The sequence below is a fragment of the Delphinus delphis genome, chromosome 5 (genome assembly GCF_949987515.2).
Source record: "Delphinus delphis chromosome 5, mDelDel1.2, whole genome shotgun sequence".
Taxonomy (NCBI): domain Eukaryota; kingdom Metazoa; phylum Chordata; class Mammalia; order Artiodactyla; family Delphinidae; genus Delphinus; species Delphinus delphis.
In genome coordinates this window covers 136,414,024-136,420,112 of record NC_082687.1, presented here as the reverse complement: position 1 = coordinate 136,420,112, position 6,089 = coordinate 136,414,024, and the positions used below count along the sequence as shown (strand labels likewise).

The 6,089-nt window shown below is 52.0% G+C and overlaps 1 long non-coding RNA gene across 1 annotated transcript; it reads left to right on the top strand.

Moving 5' to 3' along the window:
- The first annotated feature begins 314 nt into the window (after window positions 1-314).
- On the top strand, window positions 315-1,611 carry LOC132425625 (uncharacterized). The gene is made up of 3 exons (XR_009519472.1): window positions 315-355; window positions 724-766; window positions 1,502-1,611. It is a non-coding gene; the product is annotated as an uncharacterized lncRNA (long non-coding RNA).
- Window positions 1,612-6,089: the final 4,478 nt, after the last annotated feature.

Below are 6,089 nucleotides of genomic sequence, written 5' to 3'. Positions count from 1 at the left end.
GGTTGCAGGAACCCTTTACATCTTTCTTTTAATTGAAGTATGACAATATTATATTAGTTTCAGGTGTACAACAAGGTGACTCTGTATTTTTATAGATTATACCCCATTTAAAGTTATTACAAGGTACTGACTCTCTTTCCCTGGGCTGCACGATAGATCTTTGTGGCTTCGGGGACCCTCATTCCCAGCTCAGACTCCCTCCCTCTCAGCTCAAGTCCCCTCCACAGCCATCCCACCCTCCCCTGAAGGCCCTTCCCATCCCCATGCGCTTGTCTCCTGTTTCTGAATCCTGTTTTCTTTATTCTTGTACCCAGAAAACATCTACGGAGCACCGACTGTGGACAGGCGCGACGTGGTAAGGCGCGGGTAGAGACAGCGCGAGCCCCACAGTCCCCAGTTCGAATCCAGGTGCTGCCAGCGCCTTGGGAGCCTCAGGTGCCATGTCTGTAACCCAGGAGCCCTGGTCGCTGGCCAGCAATCCCGCCTTGGCTCTCAGAACAGCACCTCCCGGGAGTGTGACTTGGCGCTTCCAGTCTGCCGGTGGCGTTCTTTTAGAGAAGCAGCTGCTACCTGTGGCTTCACCTGGGACCGCATTTTCCAAACCACGTTCCCGGGGCATCTTATTCCTCGTGGTGTGAACAGACGGTTCTCAAGTCACGGATGCTGTGGTCAGATGGAGACGTCTGGTCAAATGGAACTCAACGGCTTTTGTTTTCATTGCAGCACCTCTCAGAGCGTGTGATGCGGCCGTGAGGGCTGTGACTAGGTGAGGCAGGGGATTCCCATTTGCCAGCACACTGAGAACCCTGGGCCTGGCACTTTGAGGCAGGAACGGAGTCATTTATCCCTGTGTCTCACGTCACTTTGGCACGCGGTAGCCCCCTAGCTGTGCCCTGCCTGCGGCAGGCACCTGGCAGAACCCAGTTATTAAAACATGGGCTAAAGAGAAGAGCTAGGACAAGGATACGCTGCAGCTCAGAGGAAGGCTCAGATTCCCCGATCAGAGGCTCAGGGAAGACTGCCTTTAGGAGGTGACGTCTGAACTGAGCCTGAGGGGTAAACCTACAAAGAACAGGGTAAGGGGTGGGAAAGGGATTGCCGACACACGAAAGGGGATGTCAGGGGTCCAGAGGGAGCTCTGTGCATGGCCTGATGCCCAGTGTGGCGTGTGGGGTGTCAGCAGGGGAGCGTGAGAGGCCTGCCTGGGATGCGTGGTGTCGCAGTGCACACTTCACCCTGTGCAGGTCAGTGCTGCCCAGGGGCCCCTGCATTGGAATCCCTGGAAGTTTGTTAAACCTGGACTCCCCGGCCTGGGAACCTACATGTTGATAAGTTCCCAGGGGACTCCTGGGTGCCCTGTTGTTTGAGAACCACTTCTGTGAGCCAGGGTTCGGTTTTGAGCCGCTGTGGCAGGTCAGCGGAGCACCCAGGATCAGCTGACACCCTGTGTAGACAGGACATGTGCCCCCCGCCCCCCATATCTGGTTTTTCTCTGCCGCAGGCACATAGAAGATTGCACCTCTCAGCCATGCAGGTGACTGGTCCTGACCAGTACGAAGCGGACAGAAGGGAGCAGTGGAAAACCGGACGATGCTCTGATCTCTCTCCCCTTGCTTTGGAGGCTGAGGAAGCTGCAGGTGCCAGACGGTGCAGCTACGATATGGTGGAGCCTCCACCAGCCTGGGTCCCCGGGCGACCGTGGGAAGCAGCGTCCCCACATGGGATATGCAGCGTGAGCAAGAAATAAACCTTAGCTGTGCTAATCCACTTGAGATTCTGTTCGTTATTGCTGTGTAACAGCCTGTTATGACGTTATGACGAATACAATCCACCCGTTTCCAATTGCTCCAGTGGGCACATTTCAAAATGTTTGTGAGCACTGATCCTGAGCCATTAAAAAGGTTCACATCCCCCTCCCTCCTTCCCTCTCCCTCCCTCCAGGGCGGCAGCTAGTGGGTACAGCGCTCTCGTGAGAATGATGAAAAGGCTTTTGCTCCCTGGGCAGAAGCGGTTCTGGGCTGCCCAGGTTGGTGAGCAGAGAGCGAGCTCCATTTCAGCCTTGACCCACCCTCTCGGCCAGGAACTTTTGAGCAGTGCACAACCTGCACAACCGTACAGGGAGGCTCAACCATTCATCTGTGGGGAGCAGAGGACACAGGGAGAGGCAGGGGTTTGAGGAGGGGAGGGGGAGAGGAAGACTGTTCAGTTTGGGACCTGTAGCACCTCCGGCAGATAGATGGAAGAGGTGAGGTGGAGGCTAGGGAGAAGAAAAACCTGATAGATGGAACTTTCCAAATGCTTTTTCCCTGCTAAGCAGGACTTGCTGTTGCCTAGGGGATGTTCCTTAAGATTCCCAGAGGAGGGAATTGGGGCTGGGGTCTGTGGGGTTGGGGTCTCCACCACAGAAGGACATTTCTCTCCAATCCCCTCCCACCTGCTGTGCCCGTCTGTCCCTGGCCTCAGAACCCTGGAAGGAAACGCTGCAGTGGATGTCCAGCCCAGGACCATCAGGCAGCGCAGAGAGTGCTACAGAGCCAACCAGCCCTAGGGCTCAAGGCTAAGAACCCCCTTCAGCAGCACAGAATCCCATTGACCCCACATTTCCCACTTGGGAAAAATTCTTACCACTCGATCTGTCAAGGGGATTCTTTTTTAAATAACAACTTTATTTAGTTATAATGCACATATCATAAAATTCCCCCATTTTAAAGCACACAGTTCAGTGGCTTTTAGTGTATTTCGAATTAGGTAATCATGACTATCTAATTGCAGAACACTTTTATTGCCCCTAAAAGAAACCTGGCACCCCATTCCCTTCACCCCAGCGTCCTGAAGCCGCTAATCTATTTCTATAAATTTGCTTATTCTGCACATTTTGAATACGTGGAATCATACAATATGTAGCCTTTTGTGTCTGGTTTCTGTCACTTAGCATAATGTTTTCAAAATTCATTCATGTTGTAGCAAAGATCGGAACTTCCTTCCTTTTTATGGCCCAATAATATTCTGCTGTCTGGATATACAATTTTGTGTGTCCAGCAGTCGATATATGGCCATTTGGGTACTTTCCACTTTTTGGCTATCGTGAATACTGCTGCTAGGAACATTTGCATATAAACTTTTGTGTGGAGGTATGTTTTCAGTTCTCCTGGGTACATACGTAAGAGGTGGATTGCTGTGTCCTACGGCAGCCCTTATGTTTTTGAGGAACTGCTAGACTTGTTCAGAATGGCCGCATCATTTTACTTTCAGCAACGCGTGAGGGTTCCAATTTCTGTACGTCCTCACCGACACTTATTATTGTCTTTTTGATTCTAGTTGTCCTAGTGGGTGTGTAGTGGTATCTCATTTTGCTTTTGATTTGCATTTCCCTGATGACTAATGAGATGGAACGTCTTTGTATGTATCTGTTGAGTTTGCATATCTTCTTTGGAGAAATGTCTATTTGCATCCTTTCGCTATTTTTTATTTGGGTTACCTGTGTTTTGTTTCGTTTTGTTTTTAAATTTTATTTATTTATTTATTTATTTCTGGCTGTGTTGGGTCTTCGTTTCTGTGCGAGGGCTTTCTCTAGTTGCGGTGAGCGCGGGCCACTCTTTATCACGGTGTGCGGGCCTCTCGCTATCGCGGGCTCTCTTGTTGCAGAGCACAGGCTCCAGATGCGCAGGCTCAGCAGTTGTGGCTCACGGGCCTAGTTGCTCCGTGGCATGTGGGATCTTCCCAGACCAGGACTCGAACCCGTGTCCCCTGCATCGGCAGGCGGACTCTCAACCACTGTGCCACCAGGGAAGCCCTACCTGTGTTTTTTATTCTTGAATTGCAAGAGCTCTTTATATATTCTGGGTACATGTCTCTTGGCATATATATGCATTGCAAATATTTTCTCCCATTCTTTTTGTTGTCTTTTTACTTCCTTGATGGAATCCTTTGTAGCAAAAATCTTTAAACTTTGATTCAGTTATTGAGGAGATTCTTAAATCTCAGATAATAAAAAACAATGGCAACTGCCATGTGCCGCTGTAGTGTATTTATCGAATCAAGCCTCACGCCACCCAGTGAGGTCAGGACTGCCATTGCTCCCTGGTTACGGTCGGGGATATAGAGGCACAGACAGATCAAGAAAGAGGTTCAAAGTCATGAGGCCGCTACATGACAGAGGCAGAATTTGAACAGGCCATGTGGGTCCAGAGCCCAGGCTTTTAATCACTGCTTAGTAGAGGCTCTGCACTGTGGCCTTCGCCATGGAGGGAGAGAGATCATCATCATCACCCTATCATTATCATCCTCACCGTCATCATCTTCATCCTCACCATCACTACCACCATCATCCCCACCAGCATCATCATCCCCAGCCTCGTTCTCATTACCACCACCACCACCACCACCACTGTCATTATAACAACATCATCATCAACATCACCATCATCATCATCACCATCATCACCATCGTCACCACCATCACCATCATCACCATCATCACCACCATCACCATCATCACCATCATCATCACCATCATCACCATCGTCACCATCATCATCACCATCATCATCACCACCATCATCACCATCATCACCATCATCACCATCACCATCATCACCATCATCACCACCATCACCATCATCATCACCATCATCACCATCATCATCACCATCACCACCATCACCAACATCATCACCATCACCATCATCACCATCATCATCAACATCACCACCATCATCACCATCATCACCATCATCATCATCACCACCATCATCACCATCATCACCATCATCACCATCATCATCACCATCATCACCATCCTCATCACCATCATCACCATCATCACCATCACCACCATCACCATCATCACCATCATCACCATCACCATCATCACCATCATCATCACCATCACCACCATCACCGTCATCACCACCATCACCATCACCATCACATCATCATCATCACCATCACCATCATCATCACCATCATCATCATCATCATTGTCATGTCTCTGGGACAGTCTGCCGAGTTCCTCACTTGGGGCCACGTCTGGAGCTCTGTGCTTCACATCTGCCACCTATTCAATCGTCCCAACTGCCCTGCAAATGTACTGAAGCTGGGAGAGTCACGGTCACCTGCCCTGCCCAGAGCCTCATGGAACCTTGACTCGGGCCCGTGGCCTCTGCCTTTGCTTTTAGCCAAGTCCCCACACCCGTCTCACAGAGATGTGAATGGAGGACAGGTGTCAGAGTCAAAGGGGGAGATGGGCAACTGGAGTCGAATCCTGGACAAAGCTGAGGGCTGGCCCAGTGGTCCCTAGACTGTGGCCCCCAGGAAGAAATGCTCCAGAGGGCCCTGAGAGAGGGAGGTTGGAGGCCTGGAGGCCTCTCGGGCATGAAGCTATCCTGGAGGAGGGGGAGGGCGGGGGAGGACTGCGCCAACCCCATCAATTAGTGCAATTAGCTGTCAGGATGGAGGTCCCGGCGCTAATTGCCTGCTGGCCAGCCGAGGTGCTCAGTAACGGATTAGCAGAGTGCAGCGGCCACTGCAGAGGTGGCCTTCGGCTCCCAGGGTCAAGGCCAAGTGCTCCACAGATGCCTCCTCTCCCAGGGCAGCCCAGCCATGCCCAGCTGTGCACAGCCCCTCTCTGTTGCCCCCGCCCACTTCCCAGGACTGAGAAGAGATGGCTCTGGGCCCACCTGGCCACAACCCAGGGTAGGCAAAGGTCGTGGTCACCAGAGGCCTAGGTCCTGGGAGTTTGTCTGTTCACCTGGGACAAAACCCCTCTTCTCACAAGTGGGCTGAGCTCTGGGGATTTAAGTCCCTCTCCCCAGGAAGCACTAGGTCAGGCAGGACCTTGGTAAAGACCTTGGTCCCCTCCTCTGTAGGATCGGGGGGTGGGGGGAGCTCTACTGCCTCCCTTGCATCTCTGCCAGGGATGACAGGGACCCATGTCCTGAAGGGTCCTCGAGCAGGACGTGCCACCTGGGGCAGCTCAGCCCCGTTGTTGGTGGGCTCTGATTGGTCCCTGAGCCTTCATCCAGCTGTCACTCACCTGGCTGGGTCCTCCTGGGGAAGACGGGGGTGGTGGCGGCAGGGCTGGTCTCTGG